Source organism: Molossus molossus, unplaced genomic scaffold (genome assembly GCF_014108415.1).
Source record: "Molossus molossus isolate mMolMol1 unplaced genomic scaffold, mMolMol1.p scaffold_m16_p_3, whole genome shotgun sequence".
In the NCBI taxonomy this organism is placed as follows: domain Eukaryota; kingdom Metazoa; phylum Chordata; class Mammalia; order Chiroptera; family Molossidae; genus Molossus; species Molossus molossus.
The window spans coordinates 59425138-59443453 of record NW_023425366.1 but is presented as its reverse complement, the minus strand read 5'-3'; the positions used below and the strand labels follow the sequence as shown (position 1 = coordinate 59443453).

General features: G+C 35.1%; 1 long non-coding RNA gene across 1 annotated transcript; it reads left to right on the top strand.

Annotated features, from left to right (window-relative positions):
- Positions 1–319: 319 nt before the first annotated feature.
- On the top strand, positions 320–12375 carry LOC118641405. The gene is made up of 3 exons (XR_004961600.1): positions 320–507; positions 7509–7581; positions 12314–12375. It is a non-coding gene; the product is annotated as an uncharacterized LOC118641405 (long non-coding RNA).
- Positions 12376–18316: the final 5941 nt, after the last annotated feature.

The window sequence follows — 18316 nt, the reverse complement described above, 5'->3', positions numbered from 1 at the left end:
TAATTTATATGGAAAAAATTTCTGAGCCTTCCAGACACAAAAAATAAACTATCAAATCAGACCAAATACACCTCATTATGTTGTTTTATGTTAAGCATAACACCCTTCTGAGCTTTCTTAGGCTTTTCTGATACCTTAGGACATATCTTGCTGACGGCTGCACAGAATAAATCTGGGGCACAGATGCTCAATGACACAGGGCAAAGCTACGGCAGCTCCGTGCTGAGATGCTGAGTGTGGCTCCTGGGGAAGGAGCTTGGCCCCGCCAAGGCTGCCCGACGTGCGCACTGCCTCTTAGGAAGCTTGAGCTCACCGCCAAACAAAGGCTTAATGCTATTTTTGCTTTTTGCCTCTTCCCCCATACAAGTGAAAATCCTCGGATTTCTTTCAGTTTATGAAAACAGGTACTAATATAGGTCGTTGGTGAAAGAGAAGTGGTGTCAAGTGAATTTTTGAAAAGCGGGAGATACCTATATCCTATCTGAGAAGACCCACCGATCGAATCCAGTGAGTTTTAACACTACAGCTAATTCTTTCCCTCTTTTCCTACCTTTTTATCTTATTTCCTTTTATTTTTCTTTAAAATAGGTGTGTTTTTAAAGAAGTTTAAATCTGGTGTGGCTTATCTGTTATCAGATTGTGAGACTGCTTCCATGAAACATTTTTGTGCTATCATTTAATAAAAATAATGACAGTTTTAAAAAGTTGGTGTTAATAAAAATGTTAATGTGAAAAATTTAAAACATGGTTTTTTGTTCAAAGAAAGCTGATCTTTCCAGAGCATTGATTGCTCGAAATTAGCCTTGTTGTGTAAGTGGTGGGGTCTGACGTGGGTTTTGACTTCGGTTTCACCCCAAAGCTTAGACTTTTAAATAATACAGATGATGTATCGTAAAACTACACTTGGAACCTATACAGTCTTATTAACCAATGTTACCCCAATAAATTTAGTTTAAAAAACCTATGGAAGCTGCAGTTTTACCAGTAGAGAAATTTTAGTACTGGTTTCATTATTACATTGTTATAATTTAATTTTTTCTCTTCTTCCTCCCTTGATTGGTGACCATATGGCACCACTGCTTTTACTTGCACATTCTGGTATAATTTTATGTCAGAAACTTGTGGCTATTTGGAATGTAACTCCTTACTCAAAAATCTGAGGAAACTTGGTCACTGGACATTGCATTAGACTGAGGCTAATTGTCTCTCACTTTAATTTGCTATTTATATTGTTAGTAAGTATCAATGCAGTTGGGTATTTTTAGCACTCAGATGATGGAGGAAGGAGCATGCGGCAGTTGTCTATAATCTGGCAGAGTTCTAGAATGAGCATTCTCTACTGCCTTTCAGCTAGAGTTCTTGGTGAAATCTGTTTCAAACAATGAGGTCGCTTTCTTTCATCAGCCCTGGGGATGGGAAGAGAGGGGAGCAGGAAACCAGTATTCCACTTAACTAAATTGCCCCCTGCCTTTTTAAAACCACAATCTTGTCTATAGGTCCAGGGTTTGGAATGAAGAAATGTTTTTGAACCACAGATTTTATCTATTTTACCCCCTTAAAACCAGAAACCTGCCTCCCCCACCCCTTCCTGGTTCTGTCTTATTGGGGCATGATGGATCCACCATCATACTAATATTTTCTAGTACTTTGCATCCTAAGAAATTCCTCCCTTGATTTAATATTTCTTTTTTTTTTATCCTCACCCAAGGACATTTTTCCATTTTTTGTTCAGGTAGAGTGGGAGGGAGAGAGAGGAACAGAGAGAGAGAGAGAAACATCGACGTGAAAGGAACACATCGAGTGGCTGCCACCCGCACGACCGACCAGGGCCAGGGACAAACTGCAACCGAGGTACGCGCCCTTAGCAGGAACCGAACCAGGTCTCTCCGGACCGCAGGCCGACGCTCTAACTGCTGAACCAAACTGGCCAGGGCCTCCCTTGATTTAATATTTCAATGTTACTACTACCCTATTTTTCTGCTTCAGTCCATAAACTCATTAAAATTGTTGTTTTTATACAGTATCTCTACTTCCTTATCTCTCATTTGCTGCATCTCTCTCCACCTTGGCTTCCATTCTCTACCACTCCACTGAATCCTGTTAACATTGCCCATGATCTATATTTTGTCAACTCCTGTGTTCATTTATCATCTTATTTGAAAGTAGTACAAGATATATTTGACCACTCACTTTGCTCCAAGGTCATTTTTTTTTTTTTGGTCTTAAAAATGTTGCTGTTGAGTGAAGAATGGCTTGGAGACGGCCAGGAATGGATTCTGAGACCAGTGAAAAAGCTGTTGATGATAGTAGATTGAAGTGGGGTTTTCACAATGTAGATAAAGTAAATAAAATAAGATAAAATAAGAAAATGATATTTAGAGGGTAAAACTGGAAGTCAGTTCTTGGAGACTGATAAATTTTGGTGCAGTTTTGGATATGTTGAAATGAAGAAGCTCTTGAGACATCCAAATAGAGATATTGCTGACTGTGGATATAAACCTCAGAGAAGAATTCTGAGATAGAATTAATTAAGAGCATCACCCATTTACAATTAATTTGAGGCCATGGTCTTGGAAGTGATCACTTAAGCAAAGGAAACAAAATTGCAACCGAGGTTTTAGCAAGAAACATACTACAGCTTTTAATGTTATTCTAGTTTTTCATTCACTTAAAAAAATGACTATAGAGTAAGTCTGGGTGTATAGGAAGTGACAAGATAATAATCCTGGGAGTTGTTCTTTTTATTCTCTATCCCATGTGACACATTTTTCTTTCAGATTGTGATGAGACAATGTGGTTGAAAGCATACAAGCAATAGGTTTTGTCACAACTGTCACTCTACCTTTAATAATACATTTCAGCAATAGCAAAGTCTTGCATGATGTATAAAGTCAATATTCAGTATAATAATGTTATATTTGATTATGATGATAAAGTTTGATATAAATATTTTTTCTTATTAAAAAAAAAGCTTTGCTGCAGCATTGAAATTCATTTAGTGCTATGCTGTTGTCTGGGAATATCACAACCATTTTTTTCCTTAGCTGCTTTTGCAGTGCTTTAGCTTTAATGGTTAAGGTTGCAGTAAATAATAGTGTTTCTTTGTGCTCTAAACAAATAGAATTTTAAAGATTGTTTGAGTAAGCATATAAATTCAAGGTGAAAAACTAAATTAAAAAAAAGTATAATCATAGTTGCATTGGGAAAAGGAATATGTGCATATGGACAGTATGCTAGCTTTAATACACTTATAACAGAATAAAAAATATCCATCTTTCATTAAAGTTATTATACACATTGGTATCTTCTTGATAGTCTAATAGTACCAGTACATGTGGATTATTAATATTAATGACTTGTTTTGAAATATTATTTTTGTATATGGTAAAACGATGTGCAAAAAAAATAGCAAATAAACAAGAAGCATCTAAGTAATCTTAAATGTAGGATATTGCTTAATTATCCTGAAATTATTTTTTGCCTAAACATAATCTTTACTAACATTCATTAATCAGTTTTGTGAACAAAAGGAAAGTGATTAAATTTATTCAAGGCTTTGATATTTCAGTAGGATGAGGGAAAGGGTTCTATTGGTTCTTTGAAGTTAGTTTATATTTTCCAAGCAAGTTCAATAACCAGATTTCCCAAGTTAGCTTTTTGAACAAACAATAAATTACAAAGTAATTGATGATAAAGGGCCTTTAGTTTGAAATTCAAAATGGTATATTATATATGTATGTCATTTAGGGTAGGTGCAATCTGGAATGAAAAATTTCCCTGGAAATTTAAAAATATATTGGGAAATATGTTTTTCAAAAATGTTGCCAGAAATTAATTTATTACACACTGTAAATAAATCTATATTAAGCTGAAATCAGTTTATTCAACATGTATAAATTCCAAAATATCTGAAACATCCCAGCTTCCGTTATTAATAAAACACTTGTATAAACAAACTTTAAATTTTATAAACACATAAAATACAAACATTATTTTTCCAAATGGTGCCAAATGATGCTATCTCTTTCTTATGCTTTTTCCTTCTAATGACTTAATCTTCTAAGATTATTTCTATTTTTTAATTAAAATTTTTTAAAAAACTTTTTTAGAGAGAAAGGAAGGGAGAGGGAGATAGAAACATCAATGAGAGAGCGCCTGCACACCCTCTACTGAGGATCAAGACTGCAGCCTGGGTTTGTGTCCTGACCAGGAATCAAATCAGCAACCTCTTGGTGCATAGGACAACGTTTAACCACTGAGCCACACTGGCCAGGCTAAGATTATTTTATGAATGCATAATACTCAAACTAAAACTACCACACTGAAAAATCTGTTACTGGAAGCAAAGACATTTTCCCTCTATGACTCAGACCATTCTGAATTGGACCCCCACCTCACCACTCCATGCCAGCAAGCTGCTTAGGGCCTGGACAGTTCAGGGATTATTTTGTTGACGTAGGTTCCTGAGGATAATTTTGCCACTGAACACACCAAATCCTTATTTTCTGGGCACACTTTCTTCCTGGAAGTCTATTCTGCTGCAGAAAATATGTATTCATCTCAGGTATGCTGTGAAACTAGACTAAAAATCAAATTAAGTTTGTTCAATGGCACGTTTTTTTCCTTCTGGTTTGATTTGAGATTTATTTTCTCATTAATCTTGAGCTCTGAGAGATATCTGGTTATAATAGAAAGTAACTTTGACACCTTAGTAGAAGGTTTACTTACAGTCAGGTCAGAACTAGACACACATGGTAATTTAGTTGAATTGAGGCAGAAATCATGGTGTTGCTCAAAAATGACTACCTGAAATCAATAATAATAATAATAATAAAATCCCTGTCAATCTGAGTTACTAAACTCTATATATCCTGTCTAGATTGCAGTTTTGCTTAGCTCTGTAAACTACACCCCCTACCAACCCACCAAGCCTTCCTGTGCTTCCCATTTCTCAACCTTTACTCCACAGTCCATACACACAACTTCACAACAAATTAATAAGGTGTTCTTATTTTATTTTGTGGTATTTTTAACTAGTTGGAAAGCAGGAGATCCTGACTTGTATAGGAGTTTAGAAATAATGTTATATACTGACTTTTAGTATTTCAAAACATTTCTGACTGAAGTAGTTTTTATTAAGTCTGAATATTTTATAAAACTGAGTGAAATTAATTCACATAATAATAATATGGACAAATCTATCTGTCCAGTTTCCCATTCATTTATAACTTAAGGAAAAGTTATATTTTATCAAAGAAATATTCTAAATGCAGAAGAAACAGAGTAGATAGCATAATTAATGGTGGTAGATTTAATGATGTTTACTAACATCTTTTCCTCTTCTAGGAATTTTCTTTTATCCTTTGCACAATTTTCTAATTGGTTATTTGCTTTTTCTTATTAAGTTTTATATTAATCATAAATGTAATATAACAATTATTTGTCACTCATCAACAGCAAATATTTTATTCTAGTTTGTGGCTTTTTTTACAGTTCATTTTGAAATAATTGTAGTTTCACGGGAAGTTGCAAAAATAATATAGAGAAATCCCACATATCCTTCACATAGTTTCCCTAAAACATACTATAGCAAAATATTAAAACCAGGCAATGGGCAGTGGTACAATGTGTGTGTGTGTGTGTGTGTGTGTGTGTGTGGTTTTATGTCATTTATCAGATGTGTCAATTTATATAACCACCACCACAATCAAGAGAAAGAATATTCTTTGTAAAGATTTTTAAAAATTAATTTTTAGAGAGAGAGGAAGGGAGAAGGAAAGAGAGAGAGAGAAACATTGATGTGAGAGCGAAATATCAACAGCTGCCTCCTTCATGCCCCCTACTGGGAATCCAGCCTCAGGTATGTGCCCTGTTCGGTAATTGAACTGGCAACTTTTTGGCATGGGACAACACCCAATTAACTGAGTCACATTGGCCAGGGCAGGAGAAAGAATATTCCATTAACACAACATCTCCATCATGCTGTCTCTTTAGTATCACACCTACTAACCTCCTTCTCCATGATCCCTAAACCCTTGCAACAACTAATTTATTATTAATCCCCATGATTTTGTTATTTTGAGAGAATTACATAAGTGGAATCATACAGTATGTGACCTTTTGAGATTAACTCTTGTCACTCAACCTAATTTTTTATATAGACCACCATGTTTCTGCAAATGAAGGTAGATTTATTTCTTCCTTTACAATCTGTATGCCTTGCATTCCTTTCTTGCTTTATGGCACTGGCTTAATATTCCAATATTATGTTTAATAGCAGTGGTAAAAGTGAATATCATGTCTTTTTCTGACCTTAGGGGATAAGTATTAAGTCTTTCATGATTGCCTGGCCAGTGTGGCTCAGTGGTTGAGCATTGACCCATGTACCAAGAGATCACCAGTTCGATTCCCAGTCAGGGCACATGCCCAGGTTGTAGGCCCAGTCCTCAGTGGGGGGCATGCAGAAGGTGGCCAATTGATGTTCTCTCTCATCAATGTTTCTATCTCTCACTTTCCCTTCCTCTCTCTAAAATTAATAAAGGAAAAAATATTAAAAATAAAAGTCTTTCATGATCATGTATGACTTTAGCTGTAGGTTTTTTGCAGACTTAAAAACAAAAACAAAAACAAAAGAAGTTGAAGTTCTCCTCTAATCTTATGAATGGGTGTCCTGATATTGTCAAATGGGTTTTCTACATCAGTTGATAGGACCATGTGATTTTTCTTCTTTATCTTGTTAATATGGTGGATTACATTTTTTAATTTTCAGATATTGAGCCAGTCTTGCATCTTTGGAGTAAACCCCATTTGGTCAAGGTGCATAATTATTTTCATATATTGCTGAATCCAATTTGCTAATATTTTGTTAAGGCTTTTACATCTATATTCATGAGAGATAATGAGTTGTAGTTTTCTTTCTTTCTTTTTTTGTATTTGTTGGGTTTGGTATCAGGGTAATATTAACTTCATAAAAGGCAAGGCGAGCATGTACATAATTGATTTGAAACTTTCTCTTTTTTTCTAATGTAAACATTTTTTTGCCATACAATTCTCCCCCAGCCCTGATTTAGCTGTGTGCCACATTTTATTTTTAGTATATAAAATGAGTTGTTAAAGATAGATTAATTGATGAACATATTTTTATCATTTTCTGTATTCTTATTAGTTTATTATATTACATGCCTCTGTCTAGACTTTATTTTATTCTTGGGGAAGTATATATTTAAGTGTTAGTGTCATATTTATCTGCATGCTTGCTATCTTGTCGATAAAGGAAAGGAGCAATTTGGAAATGTAAGCAAATGGAAATCATAGGAGAAATAACCCATAAATCTGTTTAGTTTGATAATGAATCATTTCATTTGAAGGATTAGGTAAGTTTTTTTTTTTTTTTTTCCCTCTTTTTACCTACATGTGATTACTTTTAAAGTATCCTTAATGTCTTCATAGTGCATAATTTGGGAAATATGTCATTTTGCATAATTGTAGTTTTGTCACTATCATTTCAGATAGAAAAGTTGAGGTGTGAACTTAATTATAATCATTGTCTCTGGAAAACTGTGCATCACTGACATTCAAATTGTAAGTAAAAATTCATTCAATTTAGTTAGCCCTGCTTCTACTTAACTATAATGTCAAGCCTGCACATAGATGATCTCAGCTTAAAAATCACAAAAAATATCAGGACTGAGGGAAAAATTAATACCAAAAGTATAAGAGGAACGATGTTTTCAGAATTAATTCAACCCCTTTCTGATTCAGATAAGCATTTCTCTTTTATGTTCACAAGCAGCAGGGCTTATATTGCTCTTGTCCTTCTGCAAATTAAATAGGTACTACATTTTTTTCATCTTTGCTAGTTTCGATTATTTTGTGTTTATGCCAAAACAAGATAGGAAGCAAATAGTTCACTTAGTCTAAATTTTATTAATTAATTAATTACTTTATTTATAACTCAATTTGTGTTTAGATGCCACATCAGTTTCTTCAACCAAATCCAGCAAATATTTGCCTATTTATTATGTGTAAAGAAACCCTGAAAGATACCATCTGGGATATAAAAATTCAAAACTCCCCTTAAACTCTTTTGGTCATCTCTAGTAATTTCAGATGCTCAGGTAAAAAGGAAGTAAACCCAATTTCTTGGTTGTCATATACAATTTAAGCATTGACAAGAAGTTACTTCGATTCTGAAAGGAGAAAATCAAGATTCCATAGTTTTTTCTAAGTGGAGATCAGTCTACTTTCTAACAAAATGATATTTTTCTGCTACTCAGCTACTCAGTGAGAGTGAAACAGCAATGGCTTCTCAAATGATTGTTCACAAGAGAATGATCCTGATATTTTTGATAGGCAATAACTGTAAACAGATGGTGTTCTGTGCAGGCAGACTGTTTCTTGCAAATGTCAATTGAGCCTTAAGGCTCCCTCCACACTTTCCCATGTATGAAGCCAAATCTCACATGACATAAAGGAGATGCCTTTCACGCTGCAGAATGCTGACTGATCAGTAAATACATATATTTTAGAATATCTTGGAATGATTATATATTTAGCCTTGGCTCAAGCAATATAAGAACATCTATATGGCTTTGCTATATGAGTCTATCTATAACTACAATAAACTATCACCCTTCAGGGTGGGTGTCTTTCACTTTGTTTATTGGATCCTACCTCTGTAGGATAAGACAAAGCTGTAAAACAATGCCACTTCCAGAATACATTATTTGTGACGGTAAAGAAAATCAAAGAAGTTAGAATTAGCATTCAACTTTTTGCTTAATATTTTATTTAATACACCACTGCTCTGAGTATGGAATATAATGTGAAGCTTGGCTTTTCATATAAAAGCAAATTATCTTTTTTTTTTTTTTTAAAGAGAAACTCATCTACAGATCACTTAAAACCAGAGTGCTTGCAAATGAGCGTTTTCATTTTTGTATGACATAATACTTTAATCTTTTCCTGGCAGGCCATATTATTGTCATAATATCTCTTAAAATGCACATACTTGTGCGTGCTTATACACAATTCACAAAAACACAATGCTCCCGACAGTTTAGTCATCTTAATAGATATATATGTGGGATTTCAAGTGGCAAATATTTAAGAAAAGAAATTCTAAATGAAGAAAAAAAGATGGTATATTCTCTTCCAATTTCATCCAGTTAATCCTGAATAATTTTATGCATGAGGTCTATGAAAGGGAGAAGATTATACTAGAAAATTATTTTGGAATGATGTCTTAGAAAATTATTCTAAAATATTCAGGTTCTATTTTGTAGACAATGAGGAGATGTTGGAAATTAGAATAGGTTAACCTATTTAATCAGATTAGGTTACTTACGCTTAACCAATTACCTCAACAATTTCATTGGCTTTCTGATCATATCATAGTTCAAGGTGGGTCAGTGGGAAGTTCTATTTCATATAGTCATTCAGGGATCCAGCCTTCTTCCACCAGCTCCTACTGTTCAGTGTCCTCACTGAATCCCCTGCATCTAACTTAATGTATAGTAAATTTTAGGGGTCCAGGACTGAGAGAGCATTTCTCTTCTGCCCACATGGTCTCAGAACTGATCCACATGATCCCCCTCCCCCCAATCTCAGAGACTATAGGGGAGGTGGTCTGGAAGAAACTGAAAATGAGGAAAAGAGAGCTATTGAAGGTGGAGAGGGTAATTAAAAGAGTAATTCAATGGTCTAGAGCATATTTAGGACCTGATTATAAAAAAGACCTATGACAAAAATTCTCAATTCATGTCTCTACCCACAACATTTTAAGGTACCCAAGTTTCTTAGGTACTGTGATAATGTTGTTTAAAATTATGGTTTGTGAAAATTATAAAGTAAGGCATTCTCTGTATTTGTCAGAATATATGTATTTATAGCCTAAGTTTACCTCTATCAACCTCAGAAGATAATGGCAGAGAAGAGAAACAGTTAAAAATATTAAACAGTCACTTGGATCCAAAATTAAATTCTCAGTAATATTAAGAACCTTCTGTCAAGTCATGGGGCTTTTGGTATAAAAAAATAAATGATAAGAGATATGCTATGTACATATTGGAGAAGAAAATCCTTATCTGAGCAGGGTAGTCCAATAGTTGGGATGAAGAGTCTGTTTTATTTTTTATCACAATTACATGTATTTGAATGCATGAAAACACTGAACAAGGAGGAAGTTTACATACTGATTTCATCTCTTAGTGGGGTGAGGACAAAATAGTGTGAAATCATTTGGCTACAAGCTCAGGAAGTTTTTTTTTGGATCAGTCCTACCGCTCATATCAGTTTCCATTCTTAGAAAAGGCCAAGAAATCTATTAAGCAGAGGTGGGGTTCCTTACTATACACACTACTAATTTTGCCATTGGTTAATGTTTTAGACACAAAGATGATTATGTGAATTCTTCCACCTGTATTTTTTATCTGTGCTTAAGATCTAGAGGTGGACATAGACAATAGCATTGTCTGAGATTATTCACTCACTATGTGATTTAGACACAGGATTACTATAGAAAATAGAGGCTCATCTACACTATTAGAGGAACTGAGTGAACAAATGTCAGGAAAGCTTCCACCAAAGACCTCAGCCTAAAACATCAAAGTGGGTAGTTCTTAATTTGCTTGGAAGCTGCTTTACTACTCTAGGAACACTGCAAAACTCCCACCAATTATCTTGGTCTGCAAAAACCTGCCATAAAGTTGCTGTGAAAATCAGATCTGTTCATACAGCTGGCTGAACCTGCCTAAAGGAATACAGATTCTCCTCTTCTGCTCTTGAAATCTTGTGTTAGCGCCTCTCATTGGAAAAACTCTAACCTAGAATCAAATAGGGAAGGGGAATCCTGGGCACCTACTACATGGGCTCCTGATAATATGTTGAACTGAGCTGTTCTGCTTCTCCTTCCCCTAACATACATCCTAATCTTAATATAACAACAATAATAATAATAATAATAAAAAGATGAACAAGAAGAAAGTTTTTAACCCACAGTATCTTAGGAATATTTTATTTTAAACAGCTTTTTAATAAAATAATTCCCATCTGGTTTTATTAACTTCACTTAAAGTGCATAATACTTTGCATGTTTATAAGTCTAGTGGGTCCTATTTGTTAATTTATTGGAATGATGTTTTATTTCCTCCTTATACAATTTTAAAGCTGTTATTTATTAGTTTCCCCTTCCTCCCTCCCAACATTGGGGACATTTGTATTATATGCGGTTATATTCATGGTCCACATTGCTATCTGTGGAGTCTGTTAATGTAACATCAGTAATATGTATTTCTATTGACTTTCTTTCCCTGGCAACTATGCCAGAGTAACTCTAAGGACACAAAAAGCAGAAGAATAAAAATAAAAATGAGAGAGCAGAAAATAATTAAAATTTCCTTTAAAGAGCATGAGAATAGCCCATTCTTTTGGCAATTTTATGTAAGCTAAAGTAATTTATATATAATTACACACATGAAAGTGTACATTTATAATTGGTAAAATGCTTAAGTGGTGTTTTGCCAATACAGTGTTTTTGTTAACTTGAATTGTTTTTACTAAGAAGAAATAAATATTCAACCCCTCCTTGTTCATGCTCATTAGGCAACTATAATTTGGCAATTTCATTGTTGAATATCACAGTACTAGTATGTAATAGCATCAGTATACCTATTTATATGTATATGTAATATTTATAAGCATATAAGTATATACTACTTGTAATAATAATTGTTATATAAAAGAGCCAAATGGCCATTATGTAGCGGCCCCTAGGCTGTTTATTTCTTTACTGCAAGTTGAGACATGTTGGTTCGAAAGCCCACTGGTGCCACACTCAAATTTTTACCTATCAGATTACTTTTAAAATAGCATAAGCAGATTGTTAGCATTTAAAACCTGTGTGCTTTGCACACTTTGAGAAACCATACCGACTTCTGCTGGCCATTCGTAAGGATCCCTTTGGAATCCTCTGACCTGGAGATTCCCAGACATGCTATTGAGCAGCATCACCTACATACGTTAGCCCCCTCTGCTGTCCTCCTCTCCCCAAAGGTCCTCTTGTCCTCCTGGCCATATGCTTCTGGATAATACTCTTCTGCGAGGGGCCTTCCCTCTACGCAGCTCAGCCCTATACAGCTTGTGTGTGCTACCTCGTATCTTTTTCCTAGACCAGTCCCCCAAATCAATCCTTCCACTGCTTAATAATTATAATACTTGTATGTTATAAATACTTATAAAGGTTATACAACCTACTGAGTCTCTTGATAACCTTACTTTAATAAAAATGTGTGTGTGTGGGGGGCTAATTCAACAGGACTGGTGTCTTTATAAGAAGAGGAAGAGATGCCAAGAGGGTGAGCGCACGGAGGAAAGGCCAGGCGGGGCACAAGGAGAAGGCGACCGTCAGAACGCCAGGAAAAGGCCTTTCCAGAAACCAAACCCTGCCGGCCCCGTGATCTTGGGCTTACAGCCTCCAGAACAGAACTGTGAGAAAATAAAATTCTGTCATTTTATTAAAATAAAATTCTCTCAGTCTGTGGTATTTTGTTATGGCAGCCCTAGGAAATTAATACAAATGCTGAGAAACAGTATGATTTGCATGGGGATTAATAAGCATGGCAAAATGGTTAACTGGTGGTCAGAGCTCACTGCCACTCTTTTCCAGGCATGAAATTCTCCTCCTGGATTTTTATTCTTATATTTCGGAGAGTGTCTTTGATTCATATGGCCAGGAAATATATCTGGGAAGTGTTTTCTATACTCTTGCATGTCCAGTATCTCTCTACCGCTTTTACATATTAATTGACAGAATCTTGGAATAACAGTTCATGGATAACTTTTTCAAAGTCTAATAAATATTGCCTCACTGTCTCCTGGCAGACATTGAGTGTGGCAGAGCAATTCGGCCAATTGTATCTTATTTCTTTGTACGTTATTATTATTATTATTATTTTTTCCCTAGGTGGCTGTAGGATTCTTTTTTTGCTTTTTAACTGTGACAGTTCCACTCGTTTACATCTGTTTTGATGTTTTCTTTTTATTGATTTCCTGAAAGAGAGCACTTACTCTCAGATTTCAGAATAAGGATTTATTACATGAAGAAAGTTTTCATTATTTATTTGATTATTTATTCTGTTCCATCTAATCTTATTAAACTTTGATTAAACTTTGGAAATCTCTGTTCTATATGGCTTATTTTATATTTTTCTTTTGTCATTTTAATTCTTTTATTCCTTCTTTTTGTGTTTTAGAAGAATTTATCATATTTTCTTGTACATCATTATTTTGACTTTCTGTAACATCTAGTATGCTTTTCACTATATATCACTACATATAATACCCAGAAACCATAATTTAGAAATAAACAAAGTATGTTCAATTATTCTTTGTCTTAACTTTTCACATTACTGATAATTTATTCCAAGTTATATGTACAGTGTCTCTCTGCGAGATAGTAAACTTTTTTTGTTGTTTTTGCAGTCTATTTCAAAGAAAAGCAACTCATAATCTTTATAGAAGTTAAGATTTCATTATTTCAAATTCAGATTTTTCTCCATGGCTTGTGAAACCCACTTTTACTCTTTCTTATAGGGGGCTATCTATCTCAACTCTGCCACTCACTAGCCAGGAGATCTTTGAGAAATTATTTCAATTTTCTGTATCAAAATTCCCTTCTTTGTAAGATGCAGCTGATGATGATAATGCTTATCTCATAAGAATTATTTCAAAGATTAAGTTCAGCAATCCATTTTTCTTCCTTTCTTAGCTAAGAATAGTGCCTGACATATAATGGAAATTCAATAATCCTTGCATTGAAATGAAAAACAAAAACAAAATAGAGTTTTCCAGGAGAAAAAAACAATTTTTCTATCATTGCCCACTTTCACTTGCTCTGTAGGGGTAGTTGTTTTCCATTAGTGCAAGTCTCACGACCTTCCCGGTCACCGTATGATCATTAAAATAATTCCCTGGCAATTTTAATCATAGTGTTTTGCTTTAAGAACGGAAGTGTTTACCAATACACTTAGAGTAGAGCTTCTCCTTTCCCCCAGTGTGGGCCTGCTTTGGGCTCAATGTCTATGGTGGAGAAAGTGGCATTGTCAGCCTCCTTCACATTTCCTGAGTTTGGGGGTTTTCCTCCTTCTGCCTTGCTCACTGGCCCAGTTTCTGATCCCTCCAGAGGGTGAGGGAGGACGGTCCACTGTGACGGGGAGCAGCTGTTTGGGACTCCCAGTTTGGTCCATAGCACCAAGAAGGAAGAGAGGCATTCTTTCCCTCTTGACCAGGGCCGTTGTGCAGATTTGGCACCACATGCTCCAACACTTCACAGACAGTGCCTTACAGGACAGCATGTTGTCTGGAAAAGATGGCAAAGATTCTGGTCCTAGATCCTGAAGGCAGCAGCCCCTGGCAGACAGGAGAGAAGCAACGTCTTTGCCAGGCAAAAGGGAGTGTGCAGGGCCGAAAGATGAAGTACTTGGTCGTAGCCACTGAAGCAGCAATGGCATGTGAAAAACTCAGGGTGCCAGGTACTATTGAGGGCACCCCTGGGGAAAGGCTACCATGCCCAACAAAGACTGCGCATTAAGTAGACACTACACTAGTTCTAGGAGTATTTAGGTTCTTTCAGGGACTTCTATATTTATTTTGGAAAACTGTGAAGTAGCTGTATATTCAGATTTGTACAGCTGAAAGACCAAGCCCCCAAGTGGAGTCATTAATGTTATTATTATTTATTTTGATCTATGTGGCTGATAAGGTTCTTCAAAACATGGGCTATAGGTAGGTTTCAAACACTTGGTTAAAACAGAGTAGATAATGCTATGCTAAAAAGTCAAGTACAACCACCATTCTAGTTGAGTCAGAGATTCTAGCAAATTTCAAGTTAGATGTTTTAGAAAATTGTATTAATTTTCAGAATATCAAGCTACTGCTTAGTGATTTAGTGTCACTGAAGAAGATAAAGTGTTACTATAACTTTCAGATTTTTCTGATTTTCAAAATATTACAGCTTAAGCACTTGCTTAGTGGTTTCTAGAATTTCAAAATCTAAACACAGAAACAAAACATTTCTCTGCATTTCTTTTTTTTAAATTTAATTAATTAATTTATTTTTAGAGACAGAGGGAGAGAGAGGGAGAGAGAGAGAGAAATATCGATGAGAGAGAACATCGATTGGCCACCTACTGCATGCCTCTCACTGGGGGTTTGGCCCACAACCTGCGCATGTGCCCTAACCAGGAATTGAACCTGCGACCTCTTGGTACACGGGTCGACACTCAACCACTGAGCCACACCAGCCGGGCTCTCTGCATTTTTTAACAAGCAGCAAAACATTATTTTTAAAAGACTACAATTAGAAAACATTTGTATTTTTCTAAACTGTTTTTAGAATTTGAAAATTATATACTATATTGTTACAATAAGAAATTTTACTAAAAATTAAGATGGTCATAGTATTTAGTTAAACTCTTTGGCATTTAAGTTACTCATTAAAAAAAAAAAATGTATGTTACTCCTCCTACATGGATTGCTCTCTTTTTTGGATATATATTCATCAAAATCGTATCAACCATTAAAACCAGACTCATTCTCTTACTTGAGAAATTTCTCTTGACCATAGTAATCAGAAATCATTCTTTGTCATAACTCCAATAATAACTGTGTGATACATTTTATTTCATAGTATTTATTATGGAATGCTTGGTAGTCTAGATGTCCCCATACCTACCTTAACTCTATTACCAAATTTAAGAATGGATATTTCCCATGATAGCTCTCTAGCACTGGGCATTGTAGACTTGATGCTTAGCAACACTTTTGAATACATAACTTTTGAACAGCTTACAGATGACTAAACATTAACAATCTGCAAGCAAAAATTAGAATTTCTTATTTATTAGAAGAAAAACAACACAGTAGACAAATAGGCAAAGAATGAAAATAAGAATTTCATAAAAGAGAAAATCCGAATGGCTATTAAGTATGTATGAAAAGATACCAAACCCAGTGAGAGCTTTGGGAAATGAGACCGAAAGTCACAGTGCAAGATGACTACCCACTCATGAGGCTGGCAACACTGAAGGACTGTGGTAGTGTGACTTCTGACAGCGATGGGGGCAAAGTGGTGCTTCCTCACCTTGCTTTGGGAGAGGTAAGCTTGGTGCCATCTTGAAAAGTTATATGACAACATATTAAGAATAAAAATAACATATACTTTTGACCCAGCAATTCCACTCCTGGGAATGTATCTTATAGAAATAAGGAGATTGATTATTATCATATCATTGCAGTGGGAAAAAGTGGAAACAAGTAAATGTTCACTGATGGGGAATGGCTAATATATTTTAATATATCACTTGAAATTATTCTGCCATTAAAAGTTTACTCTGTAACATTTGGCTTACAAAATAATGTTCAGAATTGTATGAAGAAAGGCTCCCTATGATCAGAGAGGAGGCTATAAGGTAAAGACTTACCCTGGCCTTCCGCATCACTGAGCTCTCACCTCCCCTAACTCCTGTAATATTTGTATCATCTAGGGTTTGATGACATGCTGCCTTATACATCTAGCTAGATATTTTAATGTATAATTCTTGTCCCCTTAGCCCCTTGAGATTTTATGTGTTCCCTTCAAAGGCTCACTCTTTGTGCATGGTAGTCAGACAAGAAGTATTTTTTGATTGATCAGTTGTTTTCTTGAGTGAAACTTGTTAATAGATGACAGGCCCCTAGGCCTTGGTATTTGTCAGTAAAACTATTCTTGTCCATTGTGCACTCAGGGATATAACTACTCTATTCAATTATTCAATCATTTTGCTGAAAACTGGGAGAGTCTATTTGTTATACAACATTATAAAAATCTACAGCCATTGCCATTAATAAATAACAGAACATACATGTCTGTTTTCCAGCAGTGAGCAGTTCTTAAGTGCGTGTTCATGTTTTTCAAGATTAGGTAAATCACCACAGACAAGGAAAATTACACCACAGCTTATGCCACCAGATCAAAACAACAGTCATTTTCTCCACCAATGGTTCCTACTAAATGAATTGTATGCTAACAGTTTCCAATAATGAGTTGGTTTAATAAATTATGTACTCTTCATACCTTTTTAATTCACATCCTTCCAAGACTGGCTTGTCCCCAGAAGAGAATGTATCAAACGGCCTCTGCACATCAGAAATAAAAGCAAAATGATTGAAACTGGAGTGGCTGAAGCATAACTAGTGGTAATGGGATTGGTCTTGCTTCTCTTTCTCTGTCACCCACCAGACATGAGAACTCTCCCACGAGTGGCTCAGTGTCATCTTTTTTCCTGAGTTTTTGTTTTTCCCGTAAGTATTAGATATTGGCTGCAGACAAGATAGTATGTGTGATTGATCTGTATACAGCTCTGTTGCACTAAAACTTTATTTCTAAAATATAGTATGTAAAATGTGGCCTCCAAGACTGCACACACACAACCCTAAAGATATATATGAGAGGCAACAGAAATTTATTTTAATCTTGATAGTATAGCAAGGAAACATTAAAGGAGAAACAAATCAAACATGATATTAGAGATACATTTTAGGTTTTGGCAAACTACCCACAGAGAGTAGGTTCCACTGGCTATAGGATTTACTTAAATAGACATAACATTCATTTTTACATTCTAAACCAATGATCTAAAGTCACCATTTCTTATTATCTACTTTATTAAGTATTCAATCTGATTGAACAAACTTCTCATTCAAAAATCAACTTGATCTTTGGATATCATATGATTAATCCATCCATTTTGTGTCACTTCCCAGTATATAGAGGGACTATCACTAATCCATACAATTAATCCATCCATTTTGTGTCACTTCCCAGTATATAGAGGGACTATCACTAATTTTATGGGAGTAGGAAGAAGGATTCTGTTTTAACTATACATAGATGGCAACTTTATCTTCTAAAGCAAACACTGTTAAGGTAGAGCATTTTTCAGTGGAGTATGTAATGGTACAATAGGTAATTTTTGCACTTACTACCCTGTGTGATTAAGCCAACACTGACATTTAAAAAAATGTTACTATAGCAGATTGTTAAAGCAAAATATGTATATGCCAAACCAGTTTCTTCTTTCTCCTGGACACATAGCTTGACTGCATTTCCTAACTGATTAGGTGGGGTTATATGGCAAAGGTCAGGTATTGGACTGTAGTTTTTTTGTTCCTCATTACCTCTTTCTTTATTATTATTATTATTTTTTTTATCCTCACCCGAGGACATTTTTCTATTTTTTGTTCAGGTAGAGTGGGAGGGAGAGAGAGGAACAGAGAGAGA